At 37.5% G+C, this 19183-nt stretch overlaps 1 long non-coding RNA gene across 1 annotated transcript; it reads right to left on the bottom strand.

Annotated features, from left to right (window-relative positions):
• Positions 1 to 2169: 2169 nt before the first annotated feature.
• On the bottom strand, positions 2170 to 7927 carry LOC104100137 (uncharacterized). The gene is made up of 4 exons (XR_687178.4): positions 7402 to 7927; positions 6301 to 6355; positions 3678 to 3745; positions 2170 to 2378 (listed from the first exon to the last, which is right to left on the bottom strand). It is a non-coding gene; the product is annotated as an uncharacterized lncRNA (long non-coding RNA).
• Between the last annotated feature and the right edge of the window lie 11256 nt (positions 7928 to 19183).

Raw genomic sequence — 19183 nt, 5'->3', positions numbered from 1 at the left:
TCATGTAATCTAGTCGGATTATTCGATGATAATTCAATATTATGGAGTAGAAATGATCACAAGAGACTTACCTCAAGTTTTCCTTGAAAATATATCAAAAATCGCCTCTCCCCAAGCTCCAATTTGTCAAAAATGGCAAATGGGACGAAGTCCCTGTTTTTATAATTCTGCCCAGACATCCTCGGTTCTGCCTCGATCTTGGCCCTCGATCTTGGACTTCGATCGAGGTCCTCGATCCTAGTCCTCGATCCTGGTTCTCAAACCTGGTTCTCGATTATGTCTTCGATCCGGCCTTCGCCGTGACCCTCGACCCTGGGCTCGATCATGCCTTCGATCGTGGCCCTCGACTCTGTGCTCGATCATGGCTTCGATCGTGGCCCTCGAACCTGAGCTCGATCTGGGCTTCGATCATGGCCCTCGACCCTGAGCTTGATCTGGGCTCACATCTGGGCTCGATTTCTGGGCAGAAGCAATTTCCAACAGAAGGAAATTGCCGCAGTTATTCTAGTTTAATTTTTGATCCGTTAATCATCCGAAACTCACCTGAGGTCCTCGGGACCTCAGCAAAATATACCAACAAGTCCTAAAATATCATACGAACTTAGTTAAATACTCAAATCACCTCAAACAATGCTAAAACCATGAATTACACCCCAATTTAAGCCTAATGAACGTTGAAATTTCTAATTTTTATAAATAACTCCGGAACCTATCAAATCACGTCCGATTGACCTCAAATTTTGCACTCAAGTCCTAAATGACATAACAGAGGTATTATAATTTTCAGAATCGGATTCCGACCCCGCTATCAAAAAGTCAACCCTCCGGTCAAACTTCTCAAAAATAAAACTTTCTGCATTTCAAGCCTAATTCCTCTACGGACTTCCAAATAATATTCCGGACACGCTCCTAAGCCCAAAATCACCATACAGAGCTATTGGAATCATCATAATTCAAATCCGAGGTCGTTTACATATAGGTCCATATCCGGTCCACTTTTCTAACTTAAAATTTTCAATTATGAGACTAAGTGTCTCATTTCACTCTGAGTTCCTTTCGGACTCGAACCAACTAACCCGATATAATATAATATAGCTGAATAATACAAAAAGAAGTAGGAATGGGGAAAATAAGGTTATAACTCTCGAAACGAACGGTCAGGTCGTTACATACCAGAAAAATTTTAATCTCATGCAAATAATGACATTAAAGACGCTACTTTTAGCCAATTCATTTTCATATCATTAAATTATTTAGTTGTCACACCCCTTTTTAACCTCAAAAGATATGTGTGTTGTGTTATGGATTGTGGGTTAAAAAGTTTTTCCAATTGAAGTGATAAATTTGAATATGGATTATTTTATTTACAGGGTCGCCACTTGGAATTGATTTTTCGGTGTTCCAAGTCACCTTTTATTTGAATCCCTAGTCAAAGGAAGGTTTGAATCTTTTATTATTGACCTGCGAAAACGAAGTCCGTATAAGAAATTCTGTTGACCGGGGAGAAGATGTAAGGTATTTCCCGAGTCCCGTGGTTCTAGCATGGTCACTTTATTGACTTAAAACTTGGCTTGAATTAATTTTGGACAAACTGTGATTTATATGATTTTCATGTTTTACCTAATCGCTTTTTATTTCTTAACTATTAGAATTATTTTAAAAAATGATTTTGGATAAACTACGTTGTCATAACCATGCTATGCAGGCGAATGCACGATCGAATAACAAAACTAATTAACTTATCATAATTGTGCCTCGCAAGCGAATCCGAAATCATGACAATCAATTATTTGTAGTACTTTTAAGAAATTACTACATTTGAGAAAATTAATTCTTGAAAATTATTAAAAAAATTCAACTATCGCGCTACGCAAGCGAATCCGCGATTTTAGAAAATGATTAATTAAATTAAAAAAATTAACTAAAAATAATGGATATGGGATGAGATTATTGAATTAATTTAATGAACAAAATATCACGCTACGCAAGCGAGTCCGTGAATGAAAAAATTAAAGCGCGCCTACTAGTGTCACGATCCAAAATCCGACTAATCGTGATGGCATCTAACCCACCCACTAGGTAAGCCACTTAACCACTAACTAATTCCAATAACAATTAATAAAGCAATTTAAGTAAATAGTTATCTTAACCTTATACATTCCCCAAGAACTGGTAGTACAAATCATGAGCTTCTAAGAATAGAGTTTACAAAGCTGGTATGAAGTAAATACACCATCTGTTTGAAAAGTACATAAATAGAGTTTTATGAATCTAAGGCTACCATGAACAAGAGGCAGCTACAACCAGAACGAAGATATGTCTTGAGATCCAGCTCCCAACGAACACAGCAATATCAGCAGCCAATATCTGCACGCAAGCTGCAGAAGTGTAGTATGAGTACAACCGACCCCATGTACTCAACAAGTAACAAACCTAACCTTAGATTGAAAGTAGTGACAAGGTTGTACCAAGGTCGGGTCCCAACTTTAATAACCAACAATAGTTCATAATAACTTAAACAAGTAATACCAGAAGTAACACAACAATCAAATGCTCAGCAAAAACCTGATTTCTGAAAATAGTTCTGCCTTTCAAGTACATCAATGAAAACCCAAATCGTTTACCGGAGCTGCCAAAAATATGAATAAGTTTGAAAACAATAATTTTCCCAAAATCCTTTCAATAATAAATAAGATATTTTATTTTTGTTTCCAGATAACCAGTGTAAAACAAATGCACCACTATGCCCATCTGCCAATATGTGTGAGAAATCAGGAATGATGTAATATCGTACCGCATGAGGAAAAATACATCTCTATGCATGTTTGTCATGTATGCATGTCAATGCAATGTACCTAAGAGATGAACTCATATGCATACTCTCAGAGTATAAATTCACACAGTCCTCCCCATTACTCAGTCCTCCCAATCGCTCGGCACTCGCACTCAGTAGATACCTGCGCTCATTGAGGGTGTGTACAGAGTTCGGAAGGGTTCCTTCAGCCCAAGCGCTATAATTTGTACAGATAACTCACGTGCTGCATGGACAACTCACGTGCTATAGTATCAATATTTGTATCCACACGGACAACTCACGTGTTATAATAAGCCAATCTGGCCTGATGCGGCGTGCAACTCGATCCCATAATAATAAAGTATATAAAGCCAATATGGCCTGCTGCGGCGTACATCCCGATCCCATAATTATCCTCACAATCAGGCCCTCGGCCTCACTCAGTCATTAATTTCTCCAGTCTCTCTCTCATGGGCTCACAATGTCATAAAAATACCCCAAAAATGATGATATGATATATCAATAAATAATAGCAGAGACTTAGATATGATATATAATGACATGAATATGACTAAGTATGGATTTTCAATTTAAAACAAATAATTTATAGCAATATGACCTTTGTGGGTCCTAATAATACTGGCACATAGCCTCAACATGATTTTTAATATGATTCTCAACTCAATTTCTTCAGCACATAAAACTACATAGAAAATGCCAAGACTATTTGACTACAAAATTCCACGGAGACAATTATGTCACAATTTCCATGGTGCACGCTCACACGGCCATCACCTAGCATGTGCGTCACCTCCCAACAATTCATATAATATATATATTCAGGGTTCATACTCTCACCTCCAAGATTAGAAGAGTTACTTACCTCAAACCGTGTAATCCTTTTCTTCGCTATGCCTTTGCCATACAAATTTACCTCTGAAAGCCTCGTATCTAGTCACAATTAATTCGTTTAAGTCAATACAACTTACAAGAATTAATTCAATATCAAAATACTAATATTTTTCCACAAAATTCGAAATTACACTCCAAAAATTGCCTGTGGGGCCCATGTCTCAGAATACGATGAAATCACAAAATACAATAATCCATTCAATTATGAGTCCAACCATACTAGTTTCACTCAAATCTGACTTCGAATCGACATTCAAATCTAAAAAATTCATTTTATGAAATTTCTACAATTTTCCTCAAATTTTCATCTCAAACTACTAATTGAATGATGAAAGCGATGATATATTCATGTATATTAACCAAATCTGAGTTAGAATCACTTACTCCGATGAATTTTTTGAAAAACTCACGAAAAATCGTCACAAATCGAGCTCCCAAAGTCCAAATGTGAAATAATACCCAAACCCTCGATTTTATAATACACAATCCGACCTCTCATTGTGCTGACCGCACAATATTTGTGCGGTCCGCACATTCCAGGTTCTGCGGTTGCACTCCAAATTGTGCGGCCGCACTTCAACACTCTACACTACCAGGTTTCAGTAAAATGTCCATAACTTTCTGTACATATATCCAGATGATTAATGCTATACCTTTCTGGATACTAGATTCAAAGGGATACAACTTTTATTTTTGAATCATATCCAAATTCAATGTGAAATAAAATATATAAGCCTCCGAAGTAAGACCATCGAACCTGCAGAACCCCTTAAGTGCGGCCGCAGACAAAATTGTGCGGTCCGTATTTTTCCTCTGCGGTCCGCACATTTTCATCTGCTGCAGCACTTTTTCATCTGCTACAACACTCAAAAATGTGCCTCAGCACACAAAATTATGTGGTCCGCACTTCCAACGTTCCAGAACAACACCAAAGTGTCGAAATGCCCGGACTCGCTCAAAACTCACCCTGAAACTCACCGAGCCACTCGGGATCCTGTTCAGATATACCAACAAGTTTCATAACATTACACGGACCTACTCGAGACCTCAAATCGCATCAAACAACATCAAAACGTCGAATCGCACCTCAAATCAAAATCTATGAACTTTGAACTTTCAAATTCTATATCTTGTGCCGAAACACATCAAATCAATCCAGAATGACTTTAAATTTTGCACACAAGTCATAAATGTCATAACACAGCTATGAAAAGTTTCATAATTGAATTCCGACCCCGATACTAAAAAGTCAACTACCCGGTCAAACTTCCCGAAAATTCAATTTTTGCCATTTCAAGCCAATTCCGCTACGGACTTCCAAATAATTTTCCGAACACGCTCCTAAGTCCAAAATTACCATACATAGCTATTGAAATTATCAAAATTCTATTGCGGGGTCGTTTACATATAAGTCAACATCCGGTCACTATTTTAACTTGAGCTTTATACCTTGGAACTAAATGTTCCAATTCATTCCAAAACGTCAATGGACCCGAACCAATTAACCCGGTAAGTCATAAAATAATTGTAAACATAAATTGAGTAGTAAATGAGAAAATGGGATTGTAATACTCAAAACGACCGGTCGAGTCGTTACAACTAGTTGCCTAGCATTTAATATTATTAAAAATAGAGAAATATGGGTGATTAAATTATTTAAATACTTTAGTTATTAAAAAAATCTTATTGTTATTGGAGTTGGTAAAAAGAAATAGCATTTGAAAGCTTGGATCATTTCTTGCTTATAGGTTTTTCAAGGCATTAGGCCACCCACTCTAATTAATTATTAAAGGTAATTTTAATTATTTAAAGGAAAAATTCGACTTTTATTTAAGGGGGAGAAGGGGACAACTTTATTTTATTGTTATTTGGAGCCGTTGGGTTTAGTTAATTGGTCCGTATTGGTTTAGACGTCTAACTTGTTTCAATATATCTTCTAACCAATTAATTGTCTAACTAGAATTAAGCCCAACTTATTTTATTAACAAAAAGTCATATTGCTCAACAATACACTGCATTTAACTAATTTCAACATGCTACAAACAAATTAAAAGTAGTAGAATATTTAAAAGAAACAAACCAAAGATACACAAACCGAGAATGACAAAATATTTTCTTAACGAGAAATGAAATGAAGCAGGATTATTGTTGAAACACTTAAGAAATAGACAACAACAATTTTTCCAAATAAACTTGAAAATTAACCATGAACAGAAATATTACATTAATACTAATAAAAACTCAACTGCTAATATACCTCAAAAACATATAATTTCAATCTACTTAGAGATTTTCTTTTCTAAACAAAAACTAATGCAAACCTTTATCACATATTCACTACATGTAGGATTTTTTTTTTTTTTTTTGATATTCTAAAATTCAATCACAAAAGAAAGCTTAGATAAGTTCATCTCATGATTTATGTTTACAGTAAAACAATACTAGAATAAAGAGAGATAACTAAACTTAGAGGGAGGAGAGTAGACAACACATGTTGTTACCCACATATGAGCATGCACATAGGAATAAAATGGACCATCATTCATAAACAGAGACAAAAGAGTATAAAAATAGCAGATAGCTTGGATAAGTACCTGAACTTCATCATTCCAAGATCATTCGGAGAACTACATGGTTAATGAGAAATACCTAGATTGCAGAAGAATCAGACAACAGCAGCATGGTATAGAAAAACAACAACTAAACCCAGCCAAAACTAACCAGCAACAACAATAAATGAACCAGTAAAATCAAACAGATTCACCTCCAAAAACTTGCAGAACCAAAATCAGAAACTAAAGAAGAAGACTACAGAAAACATTTTTTTCTTTTACGTTCTTTCATTTTTCTGGAATATTTCTCAAAGAAGGAAGATTGTAGAGAGTTTTTAAGTTACTCCAGCTGCTCTCAAGTTGTGTTTCCTTTTCCTTAAATAAGGATCTCCATTCTAAGTGTAAGAGAGTCCCCTTAATAGGAGAAGAGCAGCCCTTTAAATAGGCAAATAAAATCAGATTTTTTGGACAGATTTTGGTTCACCAAAAGTCTGTCCAAAAGACTGACTTTGTGTGCTAAACACTGTTTAAAATCTGTCCAAAAGGTAAAAGGACAGCCTGAAAATCTGCTATGTCAGAAGCAATGAGAAAAAATATCATTTCAGCCACCCTACTAGTAAAAAGTAGGCTATTATTTCCCTATTTTGTGATAAAATAACCTAAACTTCAGATTTTAACCATCAACACTAAATTACTTGCTCAAAATAAATCAAACTTAAACAACTATGGATTGTCAAAACATAAATAACTTTCATTGTAACTAATACTCAAACTAACTAGGCTAAATCAATTTTATTTGTGCAAACTAAATATAGAACAAACAACTAAATTCATAAGCTAATGCTCAAATCAAGAATTAGACAAGCATTGTTAATAAACGACGATGACGTTCAATAACTAAACAATCAACTAACTAAGTGAATGATTTAACTAATACACTAAAGATCACGTTTAATCAATAACAGCCTAACAGACAACTAAACTAAATAGAGGTAACTAATTAAATAAACCTAACTTGAAACTTTAATTATCAGTAGTTGATCACAATAAACGAATCAAAACAGAACCTAAAATGAGAACATAGAAACTAGACAACAAAGAAAGAAAGAAAAAAGAGAAAAAAGAAAAGGTTAAGGGCTATACCAAATGATCCAAAACGGTTCCCTCAAACTCAAAGACGATGCAAACCGCGGTAAATCGACTCCCAAAGTTCTAGTTTCTCAATGACTTTTGCTAAAAAAAGAAATTTCGGCATACCGAAATTGATTCCAATTCCATACAAGGTTGGGGTCGTGTGGGTGGTGAGGTAGTGATGGTGGTCGTGAAGCGTGAGGCGGCAATGGGGGTGGATGACCAGTGTTCGGCCATTGTTCGGAGGGGTTTGAAGGTTTTGGGGCATGGAATGGAGAAGTTGAGAGTGAGAGGAGGCCGGTGGTGTAAATATTCGGAGTTTGGGGGTGGTAAGCGGCAGCTTGGGTTTCAGTTAGGCTTAGATTTACGGAGATTGAGATGGGTTATGGGGATTTGGGGTTCGGATTCATGGAGAGGAGGTTGAGCGGAAGAAGTGGTGAAATTTTGGGGAGGTTTGGAGGTGTGCCGCCGCCGTGAGGTGATTTCCGGCCGGCGGAGATGGGTGGCGGCACAGAGAAAGGGTGAGAGAGAGAAGAGAGGGAGAAGAAAGAAGAAAATAGGGGAAATGGGGGCCAATGTTTTAGATTTTGTGGCTTTAAATACCTAGGGTGGGGAGTGATCTTGGACCGTCAGATCAAGTTAAGATGGGTGGCTGAGATTTAATCTCACCACTTAAACAAAATGACGTCGTTTTGGCGTCTTCGAGGCACCCCATCTGGACCAGGTCTTGGAGCTACTGGTCCTATGATCGTGGTCTATTTTTGGGCCAATTTTGGCTTTAAAAATAATAAAACTCAATCCCTTAACCCCCTTATCAAATTATTTAACATAATCTAACTTAAAAATCCTACAAATACACATATAATAATCCTAAAATTATAATGTAGAAGTAAAAGACAAGAGCAAAAATTAGGCATTTACATTAGGTACTTATATGAAGAAGAAAAAAACATACAAGGAAGACTTACTTTGCCTATGAAAATATTTGATAGGTTGAACTATAAGAACTTGCTTCCAGTTATGTCTTTTTATTATATGAAAAAAAAAATATTTGGTCTTTGAATAGGTCAACAATATTGGCTTTGCTATTTATCTAGACATGTTACCATTCAAAACCGTACGCGTAAATATATCTCATAAATTTATATCCAAGAAAGAAGTTACCACTATTTAATTTAGTTTATTTAGCCGGCAAATGGTGAAGTTCCACACGTCCTATTTGAATCTTTTCTACATCAGTACTTGTTAATATAAAGCATATAGGAATATATTGTCACGACCCAAAATCTGACCTATCGTGATGGCGCTTATCTCAATATTAGGCAAGCCGATAACATCAATAACCCCCGATTTCCTTTAAGTTTGAAAATATAATATTTAAATACAATATAAAATCCCACAAATACTGATACATACACTTCTCAAAACCTGGTGTCACTGAGTACATAAGCATCTATCATGAATACAAGTCTGGAAAAATACAGTCTATAATAGTCTGAGACCAAATACAGTAAACAAGGAGATAGGGAATGAGAGACAAGGTATGCGAAACACGGCAGCTACCTCTAAATCTCCGAAAAATCAATTGTGCGAGAGAATTAGCACCCGCTATGTCCGGAAATACCTGGATCTGCACACGAAGTGCAGGTATAGTATGAGTACAACCAACTCAGCAAGTAACAATAATAAATAAGGAATTAAAGATAGTGACGAGCTACACAATTATAGTTCATTTTCAGTAATTCCAGCAAAGAATAGACATGCTTTCAAATCTAGCATTTTAAGTCAAATCAATTCTATATAATTCAAGTTCATGTATTCCAGATATAAAATCTTTCAAAAATTTTTACAACAATGACAGATAGCAACTAAGTGCAACAACAAATGAAAAGCAAGTACAGCCTTTCAGGACAACAATCACTCACTGGGCTCCCAGCCCTCAACACTCACACTCAATAGGTACCCGCACTCACTGGGGGTGAACAGACTCCGATGGGGCTCCTACAGCCCAAACGCTATAATCCGTACGGACAACTCACGTGCTATAGTATGAATATCTGGATCCACACGGACAACTCACGTGCTGCATGGACAACTCACGTGCTATAGTATAATATCTGTATCCGCACGGACAACTCACGTGCTGCACGAACAACTCACGTGCTGCACAGACAACTCACATGCTATAGTATAATATAAGAATCCGCACGGACAACTCACGTGCTATAGTATAATATCTCATAATCAGGCCCTCGGCCTCGCTCAGTCATAAATCTCTCCAGTCTCTCGGGCTCTCAACAATCATGAAATCAGCCCAAAAAATAATGATATGATGCATCAATAATGAACAATAGAGACTGGGATAAAATAATCAAGTAAACTGTGACTAAGTATAAAATAACAATTAAGCAGATAGTTAAACATGTACACAACCTCTGTGGGTCCCAACATATAGCCTAAACATGATTTCTAACATGACTTATAGTCAAATTTTCACAACACATATAGAGCACATAGTTATCAACAAGTTATTCAACTTTACAATTTCCACGGGACGGACCAAGTCACAATCCCATCGGTGCATGCCCACACGCCCGTCACCTAGCATATGCGTCATCTCTAAAGTAATAACAAGATACCAAAATCCGGGGTTTCATACCCTCAGAACCAGATTTATAACTGTTACTTACCTCAAAATGTAAAATTCTTTACTCTTCTATGCCTTTGCCTCGCAAATCGGCCTCCGAATGCCTCAATTCTAGTCATAATAATTCGTTTGAGTCAATAAAATTTATTGGAATTAATTCCATAAGAAAATATTAATTTTTCCATCAAAATCCGAAATTTAGCTCAAAAATTGCTCGAGGGGCCTACGTCTCGAAACCTGACAAAAGTTACAAAATTCGAAAGCCCATTCAATCACGAGTCTAACCATACTAATTTTATCAAAATTCAATATCAACTCGGCCTCCAAATCATCAAATCTTATTTCCAAATTACTAAATTCAAACCCTCGGTTTACACCTAAAAAATATGTAATCTAGTCGGATTATTCGATGATAATTCAATATTATGGAGTAGAAATGATCACAAGGGACTTAACTCAAGTTCTCCCGTGAAAACCTCGCTCAAAATCGCCCAACCCGAGCTTGAAATGTCCAAAAATGGCAAAAACTCGGAACCCCTCTGTTTTTGTACTGCCCGGGGGTTTTCGTACCTGTGGAAATTTGAACCGCTTCTGCGCAACCGCTCTTGTGGATCTTTCCCCCGCTTCTGCAAAAAATATCGCTTCTGCGATCCCCCACGCGCAGGTGCGTGTCCGCATCTGCGCTCCACAGTCACCAGCCCAGCCTCCGCTTCTGCGATGTCCATTGCGCTTCTGCATGGTCACACCTGCGAGCCAGGTTCCGCATGTGCGATTGCACCAGAAGGCAGAAACTTTAGATTTTTCTTCTAAGTCCGAATTTGATCTGTTAACCATTCGAAACTCACCCGAGCCCCTTGGGACCCCGTCCAAACATACCAACAAGTTCCATAACATAACACGGACCTACTCGAGTCCTCAAATCATATCAAACAACATCAAAATGACGAATAGCACCTCAAATCAAAATCTATAAACTTTGAACTTTCAAATTTTATATCTTGTGCCGAAATACATCAAATCAATCCGGAATGACTTTAAATTTTGCACACAAGTCATAAATGACATAACGGAGGTATTCAAATTTTCAGAATCGAATTTCGACCTCGATTTCAAAAATTCAACCCCCCCGGTCAAACTTTTCAAAATTCAACTTTCGACATTTCAAGCCTAATTCCACTACGGACCTCCAAATAATTTTTCGGATACGTTCCTAAGTCCAAAATCACCATACGGAGCTATTGGAATCAGAATTAAATTACGAGGTTGTTTACACATAAGTCAATATTCGGTCAACTATTTCAACTTAAGCTTCCAACATGAAAATTCATTCTTCCAAGCTAACTCCGAAATACTTTAAAACCAAAACCGACAATTCACACAAGTCATAAAACCTCGTAGGAAGTTATTCAAGATTTCAAATAGTTGAAAGGTGCGTAAATGCTCAAAACGATATGTCGGGTCGTTACAATCTCCCCCACTTAAACATACGCTCGTCCTCGAATGTGCCATGATTGTTCTTAACCTTCAAATCTCTATTCCACCTTACCACGCACATACCCGGGGGTGATCTCACGTCACCCTATTCTATATAGGCCTGGCCACACAATCTAACTAAAAATCATTAATTTAACCTTAGTCTAAAAACCTTGGAGCCAAATTTCTAACATCCAGAATTCTTTTCAAGACCCGAATCGCACATCTATACACTGTATAAGCCTGAACAAGTTGTATCCAACCATAACCATAATCCCAGATATAATCGCATAACATACTACACAACTCGCATACTCGTAACACTATTTCTGATCACAGTAACTACTCAAAACCAACCAAGTACTAGTATAAAACCTCATATCAAGCCAAACTTCGTTCAAAAAACCTTCGTACACTGCTGATAATAAAAGATACATGCAGAAATCTCACGACCCCTTATCAAAGCAACAAGTCATGGAGCTCTCTCGCCCTAACCAGAACCATAATTACTTTCTAAGCTGACTTTCAATATTATCCTCTCGAATATACCGTAATCAAATATGATAATACCCATTCTAGGTCCAATGACCTTATATTATTAAACACAACTATCTCACAGACACGCCACATCAATATAACTCAAGCCCCAATTGCGCAATTCGTGTACCCAAATATGGGAGATGTCTCAAGGGAGAGAACCGTATTGCAAGTTCAACAAGCACCACCACAACCGCAATGTTACAACCAACTCCTCAATTTCGTGAAGAGGATAACCGTAGACCCATATGCATAATTGTAGAGGAAGGAAATTAATGAATCAGATAAATTATCATAGAAATAAAATTCCCACACATGGGACAGACAACTCACGTACCAATAATATGCATCGCCCGACATGGTCACAGGCCTCCAGTCCCAACATATCATACAGGAGAAATTAAACAAGCACACGTGTATATGATAATGAAATAAGATTCTCATGCTCCTGGACTGGTATAAATAGCACGCCATAGTGTAAGCATGTGCAAAGTTTGCTATCACACTTCAAATCGGCAAGTTAACGCAGAAATAGTAACTTCCCCGCTTATTCAGGGGAATTAGCCTCTTTGTAACCTCAAATGTAGCCCATATAGTTATCAGCAAAGGTACGAACACAAGAAACGTTGTAACTTTACGCTTAACAGTCAACTCTAGGCATATTATAGCCTACGCATTCTTTTGAGTATGAATACTTTCCCTGATGCTCGAACATTGGCTCAAACCTCACATATATGCACCCCTATAGCGTGTAGCTATCACAAATAATTAACGCATCTAGTGCCTCCACTGAGTTTAAAGAAAATACTCATCTCAAACAGGACGCAACCCGAAATAATATACTTCTGAGAACTCTGAGTCTCCAAATTCATCAAACACATGAATCACCGTAACTGATCCCAACTCCAGCACTAGAATGACTAACACATCTTCCATTCACGATCTTCCCATCAGAAATACTTTCATAATTCTTCTGTGCCACATAGCAATAATTTGAATATCAATAGTCTATCAACCAGGTGAGTACTGTAATACCAATGAATATCCGTAAGTCAAAACACAATGCGCCTTTTGAAATGCGCACCCTTCTCAGGGATTATCGAGCAGTTATAACATTAATCTAAATATCTAAAACTGACCATTCTGTCCAAAATTCGTGATCTTCCTTTCAAGAATGAACTGCCACCTTGTACATGTAAATCTAAATCCGGCACAACACATTACATCTATCATGTGAAAGGCACGAGAATCTCATTATAAACTCTGAGTCACCAGCAAATTATGTACCCTATTAGTTAGAAACCTCTCTCTTGCTTCTTTCCAGGAGGAAATCACAATACACAACATGTTCCCCACACCGGTAGAAAATATTTGGTTCAAACCATGGTAGAAACCATCATGAACACTTTGAAATCCATTTGCACATAACCAAGCTATCAGAACTGAATTTCTCTAACTTGACCAAGCCACACAGGTTGCCAAATCCGAGAGTATTGCCACAAAACACTCGTAAAGCCTCACCTCATTATAAGAACTAAAAGAACCGAGCATACCATTACCATATTGATCCAGCATGTTACCCAATTGTCCTATTTTCTCCGAGTTTCTTATGGATTATCCTCAAGTTGCCATTCCTCCTTATCAGAACACCACTACTTTACCCAAATCTCACTACAAGACATCCTAACATAAAACTACACCGCCCTAAGGCTCATAAGCCACTTATTCTTCTTAAGCACCTCCATAAATACCACAACTGTAACACTCACTCAGAAAATACCTTATGCGAATTCAAAATTATTCCTCTTTCCTTTATTATACTGAAATGTAGAATCCATAGTCAAACAGAATTACTGCATGTCCCGATACCATCCAATGTAAGTAACCTTGATTCTAGTGATATACAAATTCGAAATTTTTTCAATTTCCACATATACATTTTGAATCCATTAGAACCCTCTCGAGAGTCATCCACTTTGCTCAAATCTAATTTACTCCGCCCCAAATGGGCCGAAAGACATGTGATCCTTTAGCATGATCAACACTCAAAGAAGTAACCCTGCCTTAACATGACTAATCGAATTCATACTTCGTGCGCACTACATCCTTCAAAATAACAACTTAATCATTCCATGATTTCCGTATTTCTATAAAGTGCCATATAACCCGTATTCAGGAATTTCCTTACTCGAGTCATCCTCGATCTCCATCTCTACAAGTCATAACTGATCCACAAGTATGTTTCCGACCAACTAAAATTTTTACACATAACCATGAAATCAAATTGTTAATAGCAGGCTCCCCCTCTTAGCTTTAAGTTGCAATTATATAAACTTAGAACCCGCAAGGATTTCTCCTTCTCAATTACCATGATCTCGCACCGTTAACCCGCCAAACTTCTCGAAGTCTTTTGTTAAGCTTTTCATGAACATTCTGAATCACCATCTACAGTCACACACCCGACCTCTTACCGGATAGCAAGTAATATTCCTCGTAGAAGCTTCATCAACATCACACCACCGCTAACTGCTCACAGGAGATAACCCACCCGCGGAATTCCTTACCGACATCTTCCAAAGATGTTGCACTAGGTGCAACGACCACGTAATCAGTAAATTCTCCTAAGTTCATGCTCGCCCACCATTTGTATAAGTCTGCACTTTCCCTATCGACATCAACTGAAAGTTCAACAATACCTTCCGAACTCAAGTCATATTATGCCTGAAATGATAATCAGATCTTCAATCTTTCTTCGTACAGTAACCATTACTCCAAATAAAGTCCGTAGGCCAAATCATATTATATCACGATTCCAAATAGTTCTACAGTTCCTCAAGGCGCGCGACTACCCTACCACAGAATCCATATGCTAATCCGCCACTCTTACTTCGGTTAAACCATCTCCTTTAAGCAACTTCTCAATCTCTACTTCTCCTACTTGACCTGCTAGTACTTTAACCACCGCGAAACACTTCCCGTCATGTCTTCCCTCATACTTTGCTGCCCAACTGTTGCATAAAATCAAAATGCATCTCTGTCGCACCTGAACCAATAAAATGTTACCGACTATAAGCCTCTTCGAAGATCATCTTTCTTGAGCCATCAACATTAGAAATGCCCATTCACAACCGCAATTACTACACAATCACTTACTCTTCTTGAGTCCAAACTCATTGACAAGACATGAGAATTTAATTTTTCCCACAATTTAACAACGTGAAAGATCTTTCAAAATATTTACACTCGAGATTGTACGTCACATCAAAACGAAAATAAAGCACCCAATGGCCTTCCTTTACATTTCAAGGAAACACTTCCTGTCACATTCAAATCATCTTAACACATCCTGCAGTTACATCATACTCATCACAAAGCCATTCCACCGCTCATCGAGCTACAAATTCCACTCGTAGGGACATTACCGGACATATGAGTCCAAATGTATAGGTTACAACTAAAGCTACCGAGCCTAAGCTGCGGTCTAAACCTGGCCTCAAGTCCTCCAGACTGGCCCATCACCAAAACATAGGATACACATCTTGAACCTCGTTCATAGAATCCCAAGTCGGCGATGCACAAATGATACCCAAAATCTGACATGTTGTGATGCCGCCTATCTCAATACTAGGCAAGCTGATAACATCAATAACTCCCGATTTCCTTTAAGTTTGAAAACATAATATTTAAATACAATATAAAATCCCACAAATACTGATACGAACACTCCCCAAAACCTGGTATCACTGAGTACATGAGCATCTATCATGAAAATAAGTCTGGAAGAATACAGTCTATAATAGTCTGAGACCAAATACAGTAAATAAGGAGATAGGGAAGGAGAGACAAGGTCTGCGAAATACGGCAGCTACCTCTACATCTTCAGAAAATCAACTGTGCGAGAGAATTAGCACTCGCTATGTCTGGAAACACCTGAATCTGCACACGAAGTGAAGGGTGTAGTATGAGTACAACTAACTCAGCAAGTAATAATAATAAATAAGGAATTGAAGATAGTGACGAGCTACACAATTATAGTTCATTTTCAGTAATTCCAGCAAAGAATAGACATGCTTTCAAATCCAGCATTTTAAGTCAAATCAATTCTATACAGTTCAAGTTCATGTATTCCAGATATAAAATCTTTCAGAAAATTTCACAACAATGATAGATAGCAACTATGTGCAACAATAAATAAAAAGCAAGTACAGCCTCTCAGGATAACAATCACTCACTGGGCTCCCAGCCCTCAGCACTCACACTCAATGGGTACCCGCGCTCACTGGGAGTGTACAGACTCCGGAGGGGCTCCTACAGCCCAAGCGCTATAATCCGCACGTGCTGCACGGATAACTCACGTGCTATAGTATTAATATCTGGATCCGCACGGACAACTTAAGTGCTATAGTATAATATCTGGATCCGCACGGACAACTCACGTGCTGCACGGACAACTCACGTATTGCACGGATAACTCACGTGCTACAGTATAATATAAGAATCCGTACGTACAACTCACGTGCTGCACGTACAACTCACGTACTATAGTATAATATCTCACAATCAGGCCCTCGGCCTCGCTCAGTCATAAATCTCTCCAGTTTCTCGGGCTCTCAACAATCATGAAATCATCCCAAACAACAATGATATGATGCATCAATAATGAACAATAGAGACTGGGAGAAAATAATCAAGTAAACTGTGACCGAGTACAAAATAACAATTAAGCAGATAGTTCAACATAGAGAGCACATAATTATCAACAAGTTATTCAACTTTACAGTTTTTACGAGGCGGATCAAGTCACAATCCCCTCGGTGCACGCCCACATGCCAATGACCTAGCATGTGCGTCACCTCTAAATTAATCACATGATACCAAAATGCGGGGTTTTATACCCTCAGGACAAGATTTATAACTGTTACTTACCTAAAAATGTGAAATTCTTTACTATGCTATATCTTTGCCTCGCAAATCGACCTCCGAATGCCTCGAATCTAGTCACAATAATTTATTTCAGACAATAAAATTTATTGGAATTAATTTCATAAGAAAATATTAATTTTCCATTAAAATTTGAAATTTAGCTCAAAAATCGCCTGTGGGGCCCACGTGTCGGAACCCGACAAAAGTTACAAAATCCGAAAGCCCATTCAACCACGAGTCTAACCATACTAATTTTATCAAAATCCGACATCAACTCGTCCTCCAAATCATCAAATATTATTTTCAAATCCCTAAATTCAAACCCCCGATTTACACCTCAAAAACATGTAATCTAGTCGGATTATTCGATGATAATTCAATATTATGGAGTAGAAATGATCACAAAGGACTTACCTCAAGTTCTCCCGTGAAAATCTCGCTCAAAATCGCCCAACCCGAGCTTGAAATGCCCAAAAATGGCAAAAGCTCGGAACCCCTCTATTTTTGTACTACCTAGGGGTTTTCGCACCTGCGGAAATTTGAACCGCTTCTGCGCAACCGCTCCTGCAGATCTTCCCCCCGCTTCTGCGAAAAATATCGCTTCTGCGATCCCCTACGCGCAGGTGCGCGTCCGCACCTGCGAGATGCCTTCCGCATCTGTGCTCCACAGTCACCAGCCCAGCCTCCGCTTTTGCGATGTCCATTGCGCTTCTGCATGGTTGCACCTGCGATCCAAGTTTCGCAGTTGCAATTGCACCAGAAGGCAGAAACTTCAGATTTTTCTTCTAAGTCCGAATTTGATCCGTTAACCATCCAAAACTCACCCGAGCCTCTCGGTAACCCGTTCGAACATATCAACAAGTTCCATAACATAACACGAACCTATTCGAGGCCTCAAATCATATCAAACAATATCAAAACGACGAATCGCACCTCAAATCAAAATCTATGAACTTTGAACTTTCAAATTTTATATCTTGTGCCGAACCACATCAAATCAATCCGGAATGACTTCAAATTTTGCACACAAGTCATAAATGATACAACGGAGGTATTAAAATTTTTATAATCGGAATCAGACCTCGATATCAAAAAGTCAACCCCCGGTCAAACTTTTTAAAATTCAACTTTCGACATTTCAAGCCTAATTCCACTACGGACCTCCAAATAATTTTTCGGACACGCTCCTAAGTCCAAAATCATCATACGGAACTATTGGAATCATCAGAATTAAATTACGAGGTCGTTTATACATAAGTCAATATCCGATCAACTATTTCAACTTAAACTTCCAACATAAAAATTCATTCTTCCAAGCTAACTCCGAAATACCTTAAAACCAAAACCGACAATTCACACAAGTCATAAATTCTCGTAGGAAGTTATTCAAGACTTCAAATAGTTGAAAGATGCGTAAATGCTCAAAACGACCGGTCGGGTAGTTACATATATATATATATATATATATATATATATATATATATATATAGCATACAAGGCACAAAACTACAATAGTGTTGTGTGTAGTATATACATAGTACTACCCAAACTCGACAGCCTGATCCTATCGAAAGTATTATTTAGTACTTGTATATTTTAAATTTTTCCCGATACAGTAAATCAAACATAAAGGAAACGAAGCACGTCTTTTCATTAAAATTAAGAAACGAAATATCTAGCATGAACCATAGTTGATTTTTGTCTTAAGTTTAACAAAACCAATTTCAACAAAGATCTCAACTTTAAGACATAATTGCTACTCCTCAACAACCAAATAAGCCACCAGACTGCAGAATACTAATTGAGTTCATTAAAAAGGCACATTTAAAGTTAATTTAGAGGTATAATATCACAAGTAAAATGTAAAACATAAAGAGAAGGTTGCTTGACAACTCGAAAATTGTTTCCTTAAGAGAAGTTTGTTGAGTGTTTGTCAATGAATGGCGCGATTAAAATGAGAAAAACACTAAATATGGAAGTCGAATTTATTTAGAGATCTATTTTATTCCTTTTATCAAAATATTCTATAAATTTAGTAGATTTATCCTCAAAAGAACATCATCGATATTTTTCACTATTGGCTTGACATCACTAATTAATTAAGCACATTTTATGATACAAACAGATAAATTTTAAAACTACTCATAATTACCGTGCAATTTTAAATCTACCATGCTTACGACGTAGCTCGTGTGAGATAGAGAGAGAAATTTG

The sequence above is a fragment of the Nicotiana tomentosiformis genome, chromosome 7 (genome assembly GCF_000390325.3).
Source record: "Nicotiana tomentosiformis chromosome 7, ASM39032v3, whole genome shotgun sequence".
Lineage (NCBI taxonomy): Eukaryota > Viridiplantae > Streptophyta > Magnoliopsida > Solanales > Solanaceae > Nicotiana > Nicotiana tomentosiformis.
The sequence above is the reverse complement of the archived record's forward strand: the minus strand, read 5'-3'. Positions and strand labels throughout refer to the sequence as shown.